General features: G+C 38.3%; 1 pseudogene; it reads right to left on the bottom strand.

Moving 5' to 3' along the window:
- The window catches only part of LOC125407486 (axin interactor, dorsalization-associated protein-like), a 43,368-nt pseudogene extending 20,973 nt beyond the window's left edge, over positions 1-22,395 (bottom strand).
- Positions 22,396-22,833: the final 438 nt, after the last annotated feature.

Here is a 22,833-nt window from a genome sequence, read left to right as displayed (position 1 = left end):
TACATAGGGAGACTTAAAAATGAAGGGAATACAAGCAAAGGGTCCTATAGAGGCAACAGTTAGAAGTTAATCTTAGTCCCGAATACCTGCCGAGCTGGGAAGCTGGGAGGCAAGAGACAATTATTAAATGTTTACCTCTGTACACAGTGACTGCCAGGATGTCTGTTCTTAAGGCAGAAAGTATTTGTTAAAGGTTAATAGTGGCTGCCAGCTTTATTATGTTTTCTTCCAAAATGTGTTTTGGCTTATGAATATATAATTCTATATTTTACAATCCTATTTCTAGACCCTATATTTATATATTCTTATTTCTAAACTCTTTTTTTTCTAAACTCTTTAGTTATTGTCTTAGTTAGGGTTTTAATTGCTGTGATAAAATATCATGACCAACAACAACTTGGAAGGAAAGGATTTAATTTGGCTAATCCTTCCTCATTACTGTTCACCAGTAAAGGAAGTCAGGGCAGGAACTCAAACAGGGCAGGAGCCTGGAGGCAGGAGCTGCTGCAGAGCATGGAGGGGTGCTGCTTACTGGCTTGCTCCACATGACTTGCTCAGCCTGCTTTCTTATAGAACCTAGAACAACCATCCCAGTGATAGCACCACTCACAATGAGATGGCACCTCCTGCATCAATCACTAATTGAGAAAATGCCCTAAAGCTGGATCTTACAGAGGCCTTTTCTCAAATGCTGTTCTTCCTATTCGGATGACTCTAGTTTGTGTCAAGTTGACATAAAACTATCCAGGATAGTTACCAATGCTTTCTCAATAATGTTTATTTTCAACAACTCCTTGTTATTCAAAGAAATGCAATTTAGCTTCTGGGGTTCCAGCCATGGATGACTAATCTCTACTCAGTATTGTACTTTGCTATTTTTTCTTAGACAGAAACAGTGGTTCACAGGAAAACAAATATACTCATCCTGTAGCCCCAAACTCTATCTTTGTCTTCTTTATTGAAGCTGTTTTTTTTAATACTAGAAGAGAAACAACACATAATTAATGGTAAGAGGAAATGATTTAAAAGAGGAATAGTCAAATAAAAAAGTTGAAAAATTAGAAATTATCAAATATAGTACTTACAGACTACAATAAATTTTAAAACAAAAATTGTTGAAGGAGAGAGGGTCCCTTTATTCTGTCCACCCTCCTGGCTATCTTACACCTGAAATAATCACACAGAAACTCTATTAATTAAAATACTGCTTGGCCATTAGCTCTATCTTCCTATTGGCTAACTCTCACATCTTGATTTAATCCATTTCTATTAATCTGTGTTCACTAGGAGGTTGTGGCTTACCAGGAAAGATTTAGCATGCCTGACCTGGCGTCTCCATGGTGGCTCTCTCCCTGACTATGCTTTCTTTCTCTCAGAATTTAGTTCTGTCTTTTCCACCTACCTAAGTTCTGCCCTATCAGGCCAAAGCAGTTTCTTCATTAATTAACCAATGAAAGCAACACACAAACAGAAGGACCTCCTACACCATTTCCCCTTTTCTGTTTAAAAAGGAAAGGAAGGCTTTAACTTTAAAATAGTAAAATTGCATATAACAAAACAGTTATCAAGCAAAAATTACAGTAACAATATTTATATCTATTTTATCTTTTATCATTACAAAGGAAAACTATAACTATCTACCTATTTTTCAACTCTATCATGAAAGACCCCAACCCTAGTCTCCATCTTAAGATTAAAAGACCCCAACCTTAGTCTCCATCTTAAGATGTTTTGATCAACTAGTCCAGGTCAAAACAGGATATCTGTGGGGTGCAGAAGCAGTCTTAAGGCTGGCTGAACCTTCCTAGAGGATAAAAACAGGATATCTGTGGGTAGCAGAAGCAGTCTTGAGAAAAACACTGTTTTTCTTGTGTATCGATACCCAAGGGGGTAGAAACTGGCAGAAACTAGCTTAATTTAGACTTGTTTTTGTAGACTTATTTTTGTAAACTTGTTTTTGTCCTGACGTTGATCCACCCCATATGTTAATTTAATTTGAGTTGACCAATGGCGTTGCTGTTGCTATGCTTCCCTGTTATGTAACCCTGAGACCCTATAAATACTGGCTGGAAAAATAATAAAGGGGGTCAGTCTCACTGGAATGCTGAGTCTCCCGTTGGCACCTTCGACAATAAAGAATCCTCTTGCTATTTGCATCCATTGGTATGGCTTATTGAATCTGGGGAATCCTTCCTGAACCCTAGAAATTAGGGTCTTTCAATCAAAGACTTTAGAAGAATATAATATTACCTATATAAACTGGACGTAAGCAACTTCCAAATCTCTAGAAATGACAAAGACCTCTCACTGCCAATACAGTCACCCAAAGTTCTTCTGTACCATTGTGGAATCCATCTTAACCTACAGCTCCCTAGTATCCAGCAGGTATCTCCATGAAGCAGGAAATTTTAAAGACTGTTTAGTCACTTTCTTCTGTGTCTGAAGAATGTATCACAGATTCTTTCATGAAACAGGAACCCCAAAGGATCGTCTTACCTTTAGGCAAGTTCAGCAGTCATCTCTCTGTGGGTACTGCATGTCCAGTGAAGAAGTTCAGGCAATAGCAGTTTCTTGCCCAAATGGCTAACCAACTCCATAAGGAGCCTCTTTGATGTTCATCTTTCTCTTAAAGTAGACTGGTGCTGCCAGGAGCAGACGTGTCTCAATGTCAGGAAAAGCCCTAAGTTATTAAAACATTTTAAATGCCATATTTTGTAGTCTTTGAAAGCTATGAAGAATGCCTATCTGAAATATATCTATGTACATCATTATAGTTTAAAAAATCAGACCACAGGAAAATAATGAGGTTTGTGTTTACTTTCCTTTAAATTGGTTAAATGTTCTACATTTTCCATCACTTTGATGAAGATCTGTAGCTGATAACTCTTTGACCCTGTAAGTCTAGTGAGTCTTAAATTAATATTTCTTTAAGAAAAAATAAATTTTCTCTGGTACTTATACTAAGATGTACAGAAAATGCATATCATCTTTCAGTCTGTTTTACTCAGTTGTTGCTTTCTAGCCAATATACGCATATATACATATAAACATATATATATATGAAGGAAATACATCCATATATATGAAATATATACATACACTATATATATATATATATGAAAAATAAAACAAAATTATTTACAATAGATTCCCATCCATTCTCCACTCCTATTCATACCATGTAAACAGAGACTGCACTTTTGTTTCTCTGTCACCCAGCCCAAATAATCACACAGAAGCTACATTAATTATAACACTCTTTGGCTAATGACTCAGCCATTCCTAACTAGCTCTTACATCTTAAATTAACCTATTTCTATTAATCTATGTATCTCCATGAGTTTGTGACTTACTAGTAATGCTATGGCATCTTTCTCTTTCAGTGATTACATGGTGTTTCTTTGACTCTGCCTACTCTCTCTATATATCGCTGTTCGTAGTTCCCACCTGGCTTTACTCTGCTAAGCCATTGGCCAAAACAGTTTGATTCATCAACCAATAAAAGTAACACATATACAGAAGGACATCCCACATCAATACTATGTTTGGGCAATCCTTATATATATATAATGAAATTTGTTTTCACATCCCTGAAATCTTCTCCTATGTTAAGCAACTAGCTTTATTTCTGAATATTATAGCTAAAGAGTTAGTTAGCTTTGTGTAGCTGTGAGAAAATGCCTTGAAAAGTCAAATTAAATGGATAAAAAGCTGAGTTTTGGCTCATTGTTTCAGAGACTTCTTGTCATAGTTGGCTTGGTCCCTTGTGAGCATATGATTAAAGAGAATATCAAGACAAGAGGGTATGTGTCAAAGGAGGCTGCTCACCTCAGAGAATGGAGAGAGCAGCGAGAGAGCTTCCCTTTGTTTTTGTTCTTGTTTTTGTTTTCAAAGCCTCTCCTCCCAAACTTATTAAGCTTTGCTTTTGTACTTCATTAATCCAGCCAAGAGGTCAGAGCCATCTTATTCCTTCTAATTCTAGGAAAACCTCCCTCTGAACATTTCTGGTCTGGGCACCAAGATTTCTACACTGTAGTATATACAATTCTTTTTGGTTATTCGCCTTTGCTTTCTTATTCTGTAAAATACTTCCTATTTTCTTTTGGGAACCCCATTGTAGTTTGTTCATTGGAATCTGACCTCTCCTCATGAGACACAAGTCATGGGGATAGAACTCATGTCTACCCAAAGTTCTCACGTGTTTCTGGACATTGTGATTGGTTTAGGAATACTTCAAGATGAGTCAGTAAGAATCTTTCCCAGAACTTTTCTGGGAGATCAGAAAAAAAAATCTTCTGTTGAAGTTGATGTGCTTTTAAGATAAGAAGTGAAATGTGATGAGCCTTTTTTTTTCTAAAATGTAGCAGAACCCTTTCAAGAGAGACAGAGTAGTCATGTGTGATTCCCTTCCTCAACTGTGACTGAAATATTGCTTTAAGTTTTGTATTTTTTTTTCTGGACATAAAGCAATACAAATTTATTTGTGTGTGTGCGTGTGTCTGTAATAAGTTTCAAGTTGCTTTTCTGCATTTTCAATGGAGAGAGTCCTGAGTAGTAAATCAGTCACTGGATTGCATGTTCCTGCTCCATCCATTTGCTAGAACTCCCATGCCTTTGTTTGAAACTGTACTTCCTGACAAAGTGAACTTGACTAGATTTCTAACTATTCACTTCTGTCTGCATTTTCATTTACACAGTACACTTGAGAGCTACTCTTATTAACAGGCTAGTGGTATCCAGAGCCCTTCATTGCTATAAATGCTAGACCATGAAAGATGACTGCGATGTCTAAAGAGATAACTCCACAGAGTAGAGTAGCAGGCGAACCTTGATAATTCCTGCTCAATTCTGTTCTAGCTTGATTGAAATTAATTATGCTGTATTTAAAACACAGTGCTGTGCACTGTTGAATAAAATGTGTATGTCATTTGCCGGTGTCCATGTCATTAAATTTCCAAAAACTCTGGCAGAAGCTGAAACCCCAGCTGTGAAGGAAACTCTTACTTCAAGTGGAGTTGTCTTCCCTTTCATTTTAATGAGGCTCTTAACAGTTGACAGCAGAGACTCTAAATCAGTAGTTCTCAACCTGTAGGATCGTGACCCCTGGTGGGGGTGAAATGACCCTTTCATAGGGGTCACCTAATACCATCTGCATATTGGATATTTATATTACAATTCATGACAGTAGAAAAATTACGGTAATACAGTAACAATAAAAATAACTTTATAGTTGGGGTCACCATAACATGAGGAACTCAATTAAAAAGTTGCAGCATTTGGAAGATTGAGAACCACTTTTCTCAATGATATTACTTCATTCTTTATTATTATTTTTTCTTTTATTTAAAATAGATTTTTGTGGGGGGGGCTGAAGAGATAGCTAAGTAGAGAACACTGATTGCTCTTCTAGAGAACCTGGGTTCAATTAACAGCATTCACAAAGCAACTTACAGCTGTCTGTAACTCTACTTCCAGGGGATCTGATACCCTCACACAGATAATACATGCAAGCAAAATACCAATGTAAATAAAACAAAAATAAGCAAATTATTAAAAAATGAAAGAATTTTTATACAATATATTCTGAAAATAGTTACCCTACCCCCAAGTTCTCCAAAATCTTCCCCACTTCCCCACCCATCCAACTTCACACCCTATTCTTCTTTCTCTCATTAGCAAATAAATAAATATGTAATAATAATAATAAAAGTAACAGAACATAAAAATAAGCAAACAAACAGAAACCAACCAACCAACAAACAAACAGAAAAAAGGCCAAAGAAAAGGCCAAAGAAACACAAATGGAGTATGAGACACACATATTTACACACACAAAACTGGAAACCATAACATGTGAGCAAAAGATCTGTTAGGTTAAATAGAAGAAAATACCCAGACCTCCCCCCCCCAAAAATGCCACTGAGTTCCTTTTGTGTTGTCCATCTACTTACTGCTGGGCATGGGGCCTGTGCTTAAGTGTGATGTATATACCTAGTAAGACTCCCCTGGGGGGAAAAAACCCTATTTTTTCCTTTGTGAGTGGCTGTCATTTGCAGACAGCTCTGGGTAAGGGATGAGGGCCTTAGTCTACTTCCCTTCTCAGCACTGGGAGACCCCACCTGTTGTGGAACTGCTCAGCTCAGTGAGTGCTGCCTCAGTCTGTTTGTGTTCATATATGTGTGTAAAAGGTCGTGTTTCTTAGGTGTCTTCTATTCTCACTGGTTCTTAGATTCTTTCAGCCTTCTCTTCCACAGGGTTCCCTAAGCCATGAAGGGAGAGGGATTTAATGAATATTTCTAGGGTAGGATGAATATTCCAAGATCCATCACTCTCTGAATATTTTCTAGTCTTAGGTCTCTGTATTTTTTTCCATCAGTCAGAGAAGGAGGAAGCTTCTCTGATAACGGCTGAGCAAGACACTGATTTGTGAGTATAGTTGCTTCCATCATAAAGGAATTTCCTTTTGTGTTTATCACACAAACAGAAAACAAGCACTGCTTGCCAACTAGCATTTGCCAGTATCTTCTATGGGAAATTTTATTTGCTGCTCTTGAATTCTGATCATCTCTGTAATTGCTGCAAGCACAGGTGATCCTGTCATGCAGGAAAGTAACCACCAAAAGTAGAATGTCATTTATTTCTCTATTCCCCTCCTCTTTCTCTGAATTATCACTTAAATAGGTGTAGTGGAGTTTGCAAAAGTTGTCTCTTAACAATATCATGAGAAATAATTTGAATTATAGAGGTCAGGAGACAAGAAAGAAAAGGAAGAAAGAAAGGAAGGAAGGGAAGAAGGAAGGGAGGAAGGGAGAGGAGAGAGAGAGGAAGAAGGGGGAGGAAGGGAGAGAGAGAGAAAGGAAGGAGGGAGGGAGGGACAAATGGAAGGAGGGAGGAAAGAAGGGGGAAGGAGGGAGGGAGGAAGAAAGGAAGAAAGAAAAGAAAGAAGTAACTAGGCAAAAAAAATCTGTTTTTACCACTATTATGAAAGTCTGCTAACAAAATTCAGTGACGATGATACACACAGTGTAAAATCATTCGAACGCTGCATGGGTAATTTTTAAAACATGAATTATGATCATAACTCACCACTCTCCCTCCTCAAGACTAGAAGAGAGTTGTGGGCTAGTGTCTGCTGCTAATTTGGATTCCCAAAGACAGGGCAGTAACCATACTTGAAGCACTTGTACTTATTTTAATAGAGGGAGGTGTGGCCTGCTGGAGCTCGTGTGAGCAAATTCCCTGCATGTGTTTAGGACAAACTAGAAACCACAAACAACTCTGAGGATGTAAAGAGAAAATGAATGCAAAGAGTAGTCACACAATAAACAGGGGGATAAAAAGTTGAACAGCATGTGTTAACTCCAACAAGATCAGCAGTAGCAGAAAAGTACTAGAAAAAAAATACATCTTTTGCTTAAACAACACTGGGAAGGACATCTGTTAGAGCCTGGGGCTGCATGGAGTAGAAACTGTGTGAGCGGGAGGAACAGAAAACGGGGCTACAAAAGGATTAATACGCTTGTATTATAATAACAATACCAGTATAATAATACTAGAAATAATAATTTCTAGTTTAATTTCTAATAATAATTTCTAGTTTAATTTCTAGTGTAATAATACTAGAAAACACACAGAGATGCTCATGGGGCTCTTTGTCTTGCCCTCTAGAAGCCATGCTGCTGTATATCTATACTAAGACCCAGTCATCAGCCATACAGAAAACCCAAAAATATAATCTAAAGGAATCAATTAAGGATTGGAGAGTCAACAATGAGCTTCCCACCATTTCTCTGATTCCCCAGATTTCCTAGTCTAAAATAGTGAGTGCTTATCTCTGGGTATTTTTGTATTAAATACAATAGGAAGTAAATGCATAATGAAATAAAATAAAAAGCTAAGTATTTGTGAGAGTGGTCATTCAACAGTTATTTATCTTTCCTTTATGCTTCAGATAGTTTTGAATTGGATCATTACTTTTTCATTAAAACTGTTCTCTTCCCACTAAGTTGTTCACTGAAAATAACAGCAAAGGGGTTATATACACAATGAGTAGGTGGTGTGGACAATAATAATAATGCCACATTCACATGAAATATGAAGGAAGATAAGGAATACAGTAACAGTGAATAGAAGGAAATGTACTAAAATAAGGAAAGAAGACTTTGTGATGGGCTAGAACAGAGAGCGGTGAGAAGAAATAGAAGGGCTCCCTGAGGATATCCAGAATAGGTGTCAGACACAGAGAGCAATCACAGGAGTCACAAAGAAACTAACATCCCTGTCCCTTGCAGGGTCTCACTCTAAGTCTGGCTGGCCTAAAACCCACTATCTAGTTCAGGCCTTGAACTCACAGCAATCCTCCTTCATTAACTTCCCAAATATTATGTGTGAGCCATCATTTTGGGTCAGAAAATTTCTTTAAAAATCTGAAAAAGTTATAATAAGTGAAGTCATGAGTAAGAGTTTTCCTACATTGTGGAATAATTTGGAAAAAAATTATCCTGATTTAACATAATATTTAAATGAAGAGGTCAAGTTCCCCGATAAATTTGATGACTTGCCTATTAAAATGTATACATGTGAAAGTGTACATGTTAAAAAGCCAAAGGCATTATTTTTATGCAAGTGGTATGACAAAGAAATGGCAACTATACATTTAACATATTCATAAAGGACATGACCAGATTCATAATGGATTCAAAGAAAGTTAAAAGAGAACAGTTAGGGAATGTATTGACCAGAAGGACAGTCAGAGGAGAAAGGAATGCTGAGAAAGAATGACACACCATGCTACAAAACTAGATGGGTTTCTGCAAGGCAATACAATCATAATTGATGGCATGTGTTGTCTATGGTGTAATATGCATTTGTTTCACTATAGATCAAGTGTATTATATCACCCCTATCTAAATGATGAATATGATCAGACTATGTGAACCTCCTGAAATAGACATTAAGTCAAACAACAGTTTCATTTCCTTCAAGTCCCATTGGTAATTATATAAACTATTAGCCAGATAAAACATATTTTCTCGGATACTTCCACCCGTTTATTTTTTTTAAAAAAAATCATTTATTTTCAATCCTCGCCAGAGAAGCTGCTTCTTGTGGTCGATGGGAATTAACTTAGAGCATCCCAGCTGGTTGATAAGCAGAGAATTTCAGACTGGGGCGCGATCAATTCAAAATAGGGTAAATATACTACATCCATCTTCTCCAGGCTCAAAGATCTTTGAGAAAAAGTAGTGTGGAAAGATTGCAAAAGCCAAAGGTGGTTGATAACAGAAACAAACCGTGTTTTCCAAAGAAACACGGCAGATGAATGAATATATGAACTCAAAGAGACTGTGACAATATGCACAGGTCTTGCATAGGCTCCAACTATACAAAGCCCCAGCCCAGAAAGGGGGCCAGCAGGCATGAACTTCTGCTACTGACTGAGGGGATACTGATAGTTGCTGGAAAGAGAAAGCCATTTTCGTCTTCTTTTTTAGGTAGATTCACCATAAGCCAAGACAAATTCCAACCCAACACTAACTGGACAATGTAAGTAAGCCGAACTCAATGGGAGGGGAAAAATTAGGAAACTTCAAGTTGGGTGGGAAAGGATGGGAGGGAGAAGAGTATGACCATGGGAGGTTTCAGAGAAGGGAAGGGAATATGTTCAAAATGCATTGCATAAAATTATCAATGAATACATTAAAATACTGCTTAAAAATTAGTCGGGCTACCAGAAAATTGAAATTACATCGTATCATAAGTTCTATTGCACTGAATTTCTATTACAAAAATTCCAATGAACTGGTGAGATAATGCTCTCATTTACCCTTAAACAAAGGCTGAACAATATCAGTACTTATAAATTCTGACAGTTTTATTATAAAAAATTAAAAATAAAATAGCCTCTATTATAAAAGTGTATTAAAATAGAAGAGAAAGTTAAGGTCTCTTTCCTTACTGAGTTATGTGTCCTTGTGATGACCAATCCACGACTGAAGATAGGGCCATAATGTCTGTGAAGACACTTTTAGTGTTAGCTCTTTATGGATGTCTCTACTTCTGTATTGTGGTCACAGGCCTGGCTTTAGATCAGATTTATAGGATTAAAAAAGTCCTGTGACACCATATGTAGCCATAAATACACTCAGTTTTCATTCTTTATAACATGAGCATGCTACCAGGGATTCTTTCACATCCTTTTCTCTTTCTTTTGATAAAGACCTTTAAGATGCTGTCACGGTTACTTTCCCTGTTGCTGTGATAAAGCACTTGTCAAGAAGAAACTAAAAGTTCTGGAGTGATGGCTCAGAGGTTAAAGCACTGGCTGTTCTTCCCGTGGACTCTGATTTTATTTTCAGCAGTCACATGGCAGGCACAGTTCTCTGTGACTTCAATCCTGGGAATGGAATGCCTTCTTTGGCCCTTAAAGGCATCAGACATGCACACAGTGCATATATATATATATATATATATATATATAGGCAAAACTATTGTACACATAAAAATAATTATAAAAGAGAAGTAATTTAGATAAGGGGGAGTTCATGTCAATTCATAGCTTGAGGGAATAGTCCATCATAGCAAGGGACAGATAACTGTAGGACCTTGGAGCAATAGGTCACAGTGCATTCACGGTTAGGAAGCAGAGAGAAAAATGCTGGTGATCAGTTGGCTTTCTCCTTTGGATTCAGTTTGGGAACTCAGCCCATGGAATGGTGCCATCTACACTGGATAAATCCTCACACATCAGTCAATCTAATCAAATGGTCAGATAATACCTAGCTAGTGACTAACCCAATCTAGATAATTTGTCAGAGGCTTGCCTCGTAGATGGTTCTAGATTCTGAAATGTTGCTGATCAGTATTAACCATCACACAGGTGTAGCTTGCTCTTTTTATGACCTACCTCCTCACCAAACAAGTCAGAGTTTTATGGAATTGATTGATTGACTCAAAAGTATTTATTACAATGTCCTGTGTTAGATGCTATTTTGGTCTACCAAAGAGCTGGCATACTCTCTGGCTTTACAGAATTTAAGACAGCAAGAAGAGACAGCCAATGAGAAGAATAATACTCAGTGAAGTAATGATACAGTAGGGAAGAGACTTAGGGACAGCTGTGAGGAGTGAGGCTCAATGACCACCTGGAGGCTGTTGTGGTGGAGACACATGAAGAACACAAGGAAGCCAGACTAGGAGGCATTCAAGGCAACAAAGTGTGTGGAAAGACTCTGATGCCAGAGTGTGCTTCACTTCTTGGGCCACACAGAATGTGACAGAAGCAGACTAAATAGTGAGGCAACGAGTCATCAACTAAAGGCTGCATTGAAAGCTTGGCATAGGAAAGAGGAAATGAACACTTTGACTATTACTCTTAGTGAGACAGAGGGATACTGACGATATTGGTAAGAAATGTAAGGACATTGAATCTTGAGTGGCATCAGTGTGGAAATACCAAGACCAGTTAGACTTTTACTGTTTGAGATGTATAAGGCAAGAAGAAGTTGACAATTGCAGATGTGGTAGAGAAGTGAACAGATTACAGATCCATCCTGAAACTGGTTCAAGGAGGATGACTAACAGACTGAATAGTTGAAAATACTAGATGATGAACGTGGGAATAATGCTTCAGCTTCAGCCATAGAAGAAAAGAATTGTCATTTATGTAGAAAGAGTGCTCTAGAGTAGGAACAGGCTGGGAGAAATTACCAAAGATATATTTGTTATGAAGATATTAAGTTTGAATGCCTGTTAGTGCTCTAGTGGAATTGTCAATTTGCAGTAAGATGTGCCTTTGAACTCAGATGTGTGCTGAAAGTCATGAGACTGGTTGGGGTCACCCGAGGAGTGAGAGAGGATACCTGAGTATTGAGTTCTAAGGACTCCAATTTAAGAGTTAGGAGAGATGAACAAAAACCAAAAAAGGAGTAGCTAATAAGGACAAACACAGACATACAGATAAACAGAGACACATACACAGAGAGAGATCGTAGGAATAAAGCTAAGAATGGAAAAATGATTGCACAAATGAATATCATATGATAACAGAGAAGTGACTGTTGCATATGGCAGTATGTAAGTGAATGGAAATACTGATAGGTTGAGTGAATTGAAAGGGAAAGGTAATAGATAAAAGATTAGAAGAGTGTAAAGAGAAAGAAAACCTATATTTTAATGTTTTTGAAATCACTTTGCCACAAGTTTTGAGAAATGAGACGGTAGCAACCAAAGCATGAATTAGAGAAATGGGCAATGTGGCCCAAGGGACCAAAGCTGGAAAACACCGATAGGAGCTAGGAGGAGATAACACACCAGCTAGTTTCTGGGACACTACTGCTGCGGTTGCTACAGCAGCAGGAGGTGCTGGGCCAAGGAATGGACTGGGACTGCAGAGTTGAGTCCCACAGCAGAGGCAAAAGGGCAGGACCACACGAGCAGACAGATGGCCGTCAGGCCCAGATGGGCAGATAACAGTTGAAGAAAAGCTCCATCAACAGCAGGGACTGGCTGAGCTGAAGCCCCTGGGACACTTGGAATTTCTCTAGCTTTCCTTGTCTTGACAACACACACACTGGGTGATCAGATGACAGGTTGACAGACCTTCACCTTCATCTTGGCTGTGCCCTTTGCTTAGCATCTTCATAGGAGCATCCAGAGGCTGTGACATAATCTCACACCATGAAAATCTCACACCTTTGCTGCTGACTGCTAAGTCCTCATGTTGCCTGTGCTAAAATCACTAAACTGCTTGTGCTGAGCTTGATGCAAACAATTCTGTACAAGATTCTAAGCCATCTCAGGTTTGATGAAATGTTTTCTAATATTGTCTTCCAGCATTTACATGACTTAATTTAATTAAAAGTATAAAAAATATCTTAAGTAAGTATTGCTTCCTTCAGGGCATGAATAAAACATAGCTTTGTGTTTTGTCAGGCACTCTGCCCAAAATGAGATATTACTATTGTAAAAACAAATATAAAAGTATACAATTACATTAACAGTAATTTATCAAGGCTATTATTTTTAAGTGATTATTATACCGTGAGTTAATTTTATAGCCATATTTGCAAGACATAGTAATATAGGGAATATAAGAAACTAGACATTAAAGCAAATATGCATTCATTTTTATAAGAAACCACTCAGGTAAGTTATGAAGTAATAAAACAAAAAAAAACATAATACAAAATAGTGGCAAATAGGTTTCCATAATATAATTTTTAAAATGTATATTATGGAGAAAAGGAAATTCATCTTTTTTTAAGGAGATTTTGTTTCAAGTTCAAATGAGAAAATGAGATCTAAATTTCATAATGAACTTCAGAATGAGCGTCTTGGAGGGGGAGGATGGCAGCTTCTCTGTGTCTATCTGAGGGTTTGCTGTTGAAAAGATGAAAAATATGGTTTGGATAATGAATGGAATAAAATGCCAGAAGATTTCTCTCTTGCATCTTTTGTGACACACAGACAAAGACAGGCACCTCTGTGAATGAACAACAAGAAGCCACCCTAAGACTACACATTCGTTCTCCTGGAGAAAACATCTAATTGGCTTCAGGTTTTGATCAAATGGAAGAAATTTTTCTGTCTAATGTGGAGTTTTTGATATCAGTCTTTTATGAAATTTTATTTGTATGTAATTTCACAACAATGTATATGCCTAAATATACATATATATAATTTATGGAGTATAGATATTTCAATAGATTAACATAATGAGAAGATACAGATCAAATATAAATCCTGCCCAGGAAACAAATGGCCATGTGATGTGGCTTCCACATTAAATGAATGACTTAGAAGCTGAAGCACTTGCCAGTTCTTTTGTCTTCAAGAATTTTGTTTCAAATTACTTAAATTAAGAATAGCTGTAGGGTTTTTTTCAAAAGTCTTTGGGAGTTTCTTCATAGAGAAAGCAAATCATGTCCCAATATGTCCCAAAGCTAAAGGTATTAAAGTCATTGAAGGAATATACAAATATTGGGTTTGGATGCCAGCTTAGCATGGATTTGTTTACCCAGCCCATTAGGGAACAGAAATGTGTGAGGAGCCTGTGGGGAGACAGCCATTGCTCTCGGGAAGCTTGTCAGTGTCAATCTCTGGAAGTCAGCCGAGAGAGCTTGGCAAGCGCATACACATACATATCATGAGTTCTCCTTGGACGTCTTCTTAGCTCTGTGGTGATCTCTTCTTGGGGACATGGAGGAGATTGTCACAATCAGTGGGACTTTTATTTTGGAGAAATGGGTGATTTACTATGCTGTAAGCATATAACACTGAAATATTTTTAGTTAATAACAGCAGTTGGCTTGTTTACAAGTTCTCAAAAGCCCAGGTTTCAAAATTTAATGTTCCTTGGAAAATTTCCCAATATAAACTCATTAAAAGTCCTGTTATTGTTTGGGGGTGACTGCACATCTGGGATGTGCTTCATTTTTCTGCAAAATGTTTGCAAGAATAAGTAAATGCATGGCCATCAGGTGATAGGATTATGGTTGGGCAATAAGCATGATCTTAAAATTAAATCTGTAATAATGAACATAGTCCAACATTAGTGTGAATTCTAAGGCTGTAGAGGTCACAGAATCCTTGTACTTATAGATGGCACCAAGGAAATCAGGAATGTTAAACACAGAGGATTGTCTCCTCAACATAAGAAATTTATACCTGTTTTCCATTCAGAAGGCTGGGAGCAGATGGAGTTTATAGCCTGGTGATCTGTATTATCTGTAGTCCTAGTTTATCCTAGACTCTTCCTCTGTAGACCTTTGTCTTGAACATTGCTTCGAGTCAATAGAATCCATCCTTATGGAAGATTTAACATGGAGCTCGGTGACCTCTGTGATAACCTAGATCACACCAGATTGCCCTCTAAGCCCTTAAGCTACTTAAGGGACTTTAAAGTTCTTCAGCAGTTCAGACGACAGACTCATTAGTATCTGTAGGATAGTTTGGTTTAAAGATCATCATTGTAAAATTCACTCTTAGAGTCAAATATTTAACGTGAGGACTACCTCTTCTAGTGAGGTATACATTAGGGTTCTCGGACAATGGAAGCTGTTATCTTTGTTCCCACTCCCAAGTTCCACTTTTCAGAATACTTGTAAATGTCCTTAACAAACTAATATCAAAGCTTTATCATTTTAGAGGAAATGCCTGCTCCTGACAGACACAAATGTCTTCTTTGTCTGTCACTTGAGATTGTACATATTCAAATATAAAGTACAACCATAATAGAACAGTTTTAGCCAACAGCTTGCCAGTGTAGACAGCATGCGGCAGACTGCACATGCGCATAGGTAGAACAGCTCCTCCCCATATACACAGCATGCGTCTGTTTCCATGAAGGTACTTATGTTCATGAAACATTTTATGGGGAAAAAGGTTTACTCTAATGAAGGCACACAGGGAAATCCAGAGGCAGACATTAGCACAGAGAAACAGCAAGAGTGATCACGGGCATTGTTTTCTGCCCCAGGAATTTGAGTCACGAATTCAAACCATGAAAAATTCAGAGCAAATGTTTATAGTTCTTCTCGAAGGAAGAATTTGAGACTCAGCATACAAAGACGTGGTGACCGAGGTAAAAAAGTTGGACTTGGGACTGACTCTTGCCACCATACCAAACATGTCTCCGCAGAGAGCATTGCTGTACTGTTCTAGAGCCTGGGTTCAAAAAATCAGCAGTAAAGTGCAAGGTAGCATGCTCAACATAAATAAAACCTGGTGGAGACATGGCAGGCAGTCCTGGAACACCAAAGTTTCTGCCAACATAAGGATACCTTAATATCTATGAAGTAAAGTAAAGCCTTTGTCTGTAAGACATCAGATATTATTTTATGTTTTCATGTCCAATGAAGCTTCTGTCATCCTTCTCTTTCTTTTCCTCCTTGTCCTTTTCTTCTTGCTCACACATAAACATTTTGAACACATTTTTACATTGTATACTGTACAAAACAGACTAGGGCTGGACTTCATCAGCAGTCTCTAGTTTTCTGATGCTTCTTCTAAATGGTTAGTAGAGAGCGGTAAATGACTGCATTTGTCCAGAGAGTCTTTTTGATATTATGAACGCCTGTAAAATAGAATGGCTTAGAAAAGCAAAAAAGTAGTAAGAGTAGTATTTAGTACCAGGAAGGGAGAGAGAAAACAAAGATTATAAACAAAAGAGAGGGAGTGCTAGGGAAAAAGTTAGAGGGATGAGAGAATTTTGACTTTCCTTCTAATGCAATGTGTCAGTTGGAGGCACTGATACTGGGGATGTGCTTCTTCATAGCCACTCGGGGACCTATATCTGCTCTTCTTTGGAACATGCAATTTTTTCACAATTGCTTTATATCTAATGAGCAGAGAAGGAAAAACAAAAGAATGGTGATCTTGGAAAGATGATGATAGCGAAGGTTGCAGTCATTGTCGTATATCACCATTTTGCTCTGTTTGTCCCACATAAAAAGGGGCGGGGAAAATGGAGCAGTATGAATGAGAAACAGAAACAAACAGACACCGGCAGTAATGAGCATGCTCTAGAAAAGGGTGTCAAATGGATGGACAGCAGGAATATGCTGGCCTCTGGTAACTGTGTAAGGTGAAAGAGGACAACACAAGGAAAGAGAGGAAGAAAGATGAATTTATATTTATTTAACAACAGTCTTATGAGCTGCCATCGTTTCTGTTCCAGATGAAGAGAGACAAATATCGCTGGGTACATCTAGATCAGGTAGACTCTACCTGTGCAGTGCTGTGACGGCCCACCTATGATCCAAAGGCAGGGGCAGAGAGGAGGCTGTGACTGCCTCTTGCAGAGGACCTTCCTCCGTCTGATAAGATTTAAAGGATCTCTGTGTCAGCCAGCTGAAAGAGCAACATTCTACCCTAACTAATCATTGGTCTTTACCTCTTTACCTCCTGCCTACCTTAAGTGAAAGCAATCTCATCCCTCTGACTCCTCCCTCCCACACCAATCTTCCATCCTTGCTTCCATGTCGCCACTAGTCACTATCCTTGCTAGATTTCCTGTTCTTTGTTTTTCCCTTTATTTTCCCACCTGTACCCATGATAATATATTACGCAGAGTACTACCAAGATCCTTAAAGTGAGTACTCCTTAAAATGATTCATGTTTAAAAACTGATTGCATAATAAAATATCACCAACCATATTTCATAGTGGATCTACTTTTGGATAGTGACTGTCATGTCATGGAATGCTTGGGAACAAGACTGATGCCCTGAATACCAGTCTAGAAAGGAAATAACATACTCCTAATATTAACTAGTCTATCCCAAACATTATAAAAATTTCCAATGTAAAGAAGAATGGCAATTTAAATATGTTTTTAAAAATTCAAACAACAAGCCGAGCAGTGGAGTTGCACACCTTTAATCCCAGCATTTGGGAGGCAGAGGCAGGCGGATCTCTGTGAGTTTGAGGCCAGCCTCATCTACAGAGTGAGTTCCAGGACAGACTCCAAAAGCTACAGAGAAGCCATGTCTAAGAAAACAAACAAAAAGAAATTTCAAACAACAATCTAAATCTGAATGTGCAATCCCAACACAAATAACATGAAAGCATAAAGTAGATTTGTCTCCCCAAATATGCCAGCCCTAAAGTAAATGCCCCAATGAAAATGATGTAGATGAAATTCCAGACAAAGAATTCAAAGGAATGATGATAACAAGGAATGTGATTAATAAATGCTGTGATTTAGCACCTGGAGGTTCTTGTACAAACCTGGAAAGTTGAGTTCACTCACCAGAACCCATAAAACCAGTTCTACAGAGCTGCCCTCTAATCTCTGCCCTTGAGTCATAGCGTGTGCACATATAAACCCACAACACGCACACAGAGACATACATTCTCATTTTTTATATCAAAGAACTCTTTTTATATCAAAGAATTCATTAAAGAACTCTTTAATGAATGTTGGAGAGAGCTGCTTGTTCGTTCACAGCCACTTAGACCCAAAATAATCACACAGGAACTGTATTAATTAAATCACTGCTTGGTCCATTAGCCCTAGCTTTCTATTGGCTAACTCTCACATCTTAATTTAACCCATTTCTGTTAATCTGTGATCTACCAGGAGGTCATGGCCAACCAGCAAAGTTTCACCACTTTTATCTCCTATGGCGACTCCATGGCATCTCTCCGACTCTGCCCCCTTTCTCCCAAAATACAACCTAGCTTTTCCTACCAAGTTCCGTTCTGCCCTTGCCATAGGCTCAAAGCAGTTCTTTATTCATTAATGGTAATCATAGCACACAGAGAGGACTCCCAGATCAACTGAAAAACTTAATGATGTACTTTAGGGCTTTAAGAAACAAGAACAAGCTAAATAAAAAAGCAACAGTTCTAAGAAAATGCTCCTTCTTTCACATCCAACCAGTGGTTCCTCCTCTCCAGGAAGTGACCCTATACTCACACAGCCTCATTTTACTCCTCATCCCAACCATGGCCATGAAAGTGTTGCACAGTAATTCTATGTAATTCTCCTTACTTAGAAGTCAAGTTGAATGCCTTAAAAAGACCTAATTTAAGATAATTTGTATTTAGTGGATCTATTTTCACAGTGCATTACATTCTTCATTCTAAATTCTCGTGAACTGCTTGTCTTGAGTCTCATCTTTTCCAGTCAGAATAGTCAAGATTTAAGAAAAATAGAAAAATAAAAACAAATGACAATTGATGCTGGCAAGAATGTCGGTCAAAGAAAACATTTATTCATTGCTGGGAAGTGCAAATTAGTGTAGCCACTGTGCAAATCATTGCAAAAATTCTTAAAAAGGCTAGAAAATTAACTACCATGTGGCCCCGCATTCCCACTCTTGTATGTATTCCCAAAAGACTCTATCATACTATAGGAATATCTGCTCCTGCATACTCAGTGATGCTCTATTTACAATGGCCAGGAAATAGAAATATCCTAGAGATTCATCAATGGATGGATGGATAAAGAAAATTTATATAATGGGGTATTGTACAGCTGTTAAATATAAATTATTAAGTTTACAGGTAAATAGGTAGAGCTAGAAACAATCATTCTGAGCCAAAAGACTTAGATCCAGGAAGAGAAACAGCACATTTGCTCTCAATTGTGAATATTAACTTTAATTCTTTAGAAGTATATGTTTTATTTGGAATATCTACAAAAGTCATGAAACTAGTAACTGGTTGGGAAATGGAAGTTTTTAAGGAAGGCAGATAGAATTCGATGACAGAAAGCTAAACAGAGGAATGATGAATTAGAAAGGGTTAAATGAAGTACAGAATGGAAGACAACAAGGTAGAGGAGATAATAAGAAGGGGAATAACTAATATGAAAGACCCTATGGAAAATAAATACCAGCACTTTCTAAAATATATATCTGCAACTATGTCTTCAATGAAGTTACATGACAATGGGCAGCAATTTTCTTATGTACCACAAGCTAAGAAATAAAAACCAAGGGAATGGGTTCCATATATTGGAGTTATTGTCCAGTGAGCTTCAATAGACCTCCATATGCCACAGGCTATTGCAATATTTCTTTGACACTATCCGTAATTTCAAGGTAATATCCTTTTTCTAAAGACAACACATACTTGAACCATAGAACATGGGGAAATACAGCTGGCTTTGACCCAGAAGCATCATTCCTACTGGCTAGCTTTCAGAGTGCTGGAAGGTGCAGTTAGAGGAGCAAAGTCACCATCATTCTTACCTAGCTGTGCACCTGTGACTGTGCGCAATAATGACTGTCCTGGCAAGAGGTACACACACTTGTCCAAGGTCTAAGAGTGGTGTAGTTGATGTCATGAAAGCAAACAACCTTTTTCTGATTGGATTCAAGGCCCTGTCCACATAATGTAATCCACATCTGGTACTATGATCAGTTCAGAGAACCTGTTGCTAGACAGGTCACAGTTGGAAGAAGAGAGCGTGCTTCTATTACTCTACTAAAAGTAGCTACTATTAAACTGAAAAATAACAATTTATTGTTTAGCATGTATATTAGTGTATCTCAAACCTCATCAGAGAATCTTTTTTTGTGTGTGGTAGAAACCCACCATAGGTCAATGCGCAGAGAATGGCATTCTGCAGAGTGTTCAGACATAAATAGAACCTCTATAGCACACACACACACACAAACACACACACACACACACACGGGGGGGAGAGATCAGGAATATTGATAGATGGTCAGATATGATACATGACAACAATGAAAAGTTTTTTCTAGACGCAGTAGTGATGTGGAATTCCCCTCTGCATGCTGTGAACACCATTGGTTAATAAAGAAGCTGCTTTCAGCCAATGGCTTAACAGAATATAGCCAGGCTGGAAAAGATATATAGAGAAAGTAGGTGAAGTCAGTGAGTAGCCATATAGCTGCCAGAGGAGAAAGACACAAGCTGCCAGTCAGAACCTTGCTGGTCGGTCACAAACCTCATGGTAAACCATAAAATAATAGGAATGGGTTAATTTAAGATATAAGAGCTAGCAAGCAATACACTTAAGCAATTGGCCAGTCATTTAATTAATATAGTTTCTGAGTAATTATTTCTGATCTGGGCAGCTGAGAATGAATAACCTCCAACTATACAGTAGGAAAGTTGTAAATATGAACATATGACATATGTGCACATTTAAAGCTGCACATATATCACATTTGTCAGCATGCCTAAGCCTGGGGAAAACTCAAGACAGACAAATTTATGGGTTGGGGAGGTGGTCACAAGGTTCTACCCATAGCTGAGGGGTTATTGGCGATTGATAGCTCCTGAGAAAGGTCAGCTATGCTCCAGTGGATAACCACACACCCAGGAATACATGGGCAGAACTAAGTGGGTGTAATGGGTTTTCTTAGAAAAATAATGGGTTTAGAAAGATGTTTCAATGACTCTTTCCGAAGTCCTGGGTTTAACTTGTAACACCCACTTTGGGTGGCTTCCTATTACTCCAGTTCCAGGGAGGGTCTGACATTTCTGTCTCCTCCTTGTGCAAATATGAAGTGACCAGAAGGCACCATAGGTAAATAATTTCCCAAACTTTTATTTGCAGAGATTTCTAATCAGAAGAAAAGATACTAAAGAAATGGGGATTAACTTTGATTTAATTAGACATTAAAGTGTGTCTTTCAAAGACACCACTTTTAGCCAGACAGTGGTGGCACGTGCCTTTAATTCCAGAATTTAGAAGGCATAGGCAGCTGGATCTCTGTGAGTTCAAAACCAGCCTGATCTAAAAAGTGAGTTCTGGGACAGAAACAGCTATATGCCAGAGAAAATCTGTCTCAAACCTTCCCTCAAATATTACTTTTTCCATATTTTCATTTATTTGTCTGTGTGTCTATGAGACTGTTTAAGTGAATATCCCTTGTACAGGGTGCTCCAGAAAGCCAGAAGAAGACATCCTATACTTTGAAACAGGAGTTCCATGCAGGTATGAGATATACTACCTGCATCCTGGGTACCAAACTCAGGTTCAGTTCAGTGGAAGAAGAGCACCCACTCTTAACTACAGAGCCATTACTCCAGGCCCAAAGAAAATTAAGAGAAAGAAATCTGACACTAAGGGCTGCTTTAATCAAGGGCAGCCTTGAATGTGCAAGACCCAAGGTTTCATCCAACATGTAAAACATTTTAAAACGAAAATCACATTAGAAGAAGTTATCCATCTGGTACTGGCAAACCTCTTTTTAGACTAGAAATGTTTGAACTCAAAGAAGGTGGCCGTACCTTTGGTTAATTGTTTGACATGTTTCTGGAGCTCAGTATCCACATTAAACTGAACATATATATCTTGTTTTCTTGAAGCCACAGGGGTAGCTTATACAGGAGTTACATCTATGCCATTCAAATCCTTCATGCTGACTATCATGTAGGGATCAGTGTACCGCCCGGCATCTTTCAGACCAATATTCTCAATTCTGATGGTGAGTAATGTCGTCTCTGGTTCTGATTGCAACCATAGCAATAAAGTACCAGGAACTCTGGCAGAAAAAGAATCAGGAGGGCCTGTTCCAGCACCACCTTCTTCATCTCCTTCAGATTTCAAATTTCATCTTAATGGGATAGGCCGAACTTCAAATGGGAACTCTTTATTATATGTAAGGATATTCTTCAGGATTGGTTCTAGCTTCTTCAGGTCCTCCAGTTTAAGTTCTTCTTGGGACTGTGTAGACTGTAATGCTGCGCTTCACAATTCTAAAGATGGGGTGATTTTGTCTATGGTTTTCTTTTGCTCTCCTGTGAATTAAGAATTATTGTGTTAAGTTTGGGACTCCTTCTGTAGGTGTCTTGCTAATATCTGATGCTCTTCTGTTGCCTCCACCAGCTAGCCCCAAGAGTCGAAGTCGGCGCCTCTCCTAGGACTGGTGCCCCAGCACAGCAGCAGACTCCGGGTCACCTCCAACATGGCCAGTCCCCACCCTGGACCCCTCCCACCCCTACCAGCAAGGCTGGGCTCTAGGGTGCCATCCTTCCCAAGGCTTGGCCATGACTTTAACAAAGTCTGGAGGAACCGCTAAGGTCACCACTGCCTCCCAAACATGACAAATCTAAAAAGATGTTTACGAGCACTGAGTTTTTGCCTTCATGGAGATGTATGAACTCAAACCTGGGCCAATTGTAAAAGAATTATACGAGAAACTCACTGACTTTAAAACAAAAAAATTACAATTATTGACCAAGAAACCACTTTATCTTCATCTACATCAAACTTTGCATAAGGAATGATCCTGATACAAATAACCTGGAACTTGTGTGAATTTTACCACTCAGAAACCATCATAGCTTTGTATAGTATATCACTCTTCACAGGCAGGAAATGAGTCCTACCCATGCCAGCTGGCCA

This window comes from Myodes glareolus, chromosome 19 (genome assembly GCF_982192425.1).
Source record: "Myodes glareolus chromosome 19, mMyoGla1.1, whole genome shotgun sequence".
NCBI classification, from domain to species: Eukaryota; Metazoa; Chordata; class Mammalia; order Rodentia; family Cricetidae; genus Myodes; species Myodes glareolus.
The sequence above is the reverse complement of the archived record's forward strand: the minus strand, read 5'-3'. Positions and strand labels throughout refer to the sequence as shown.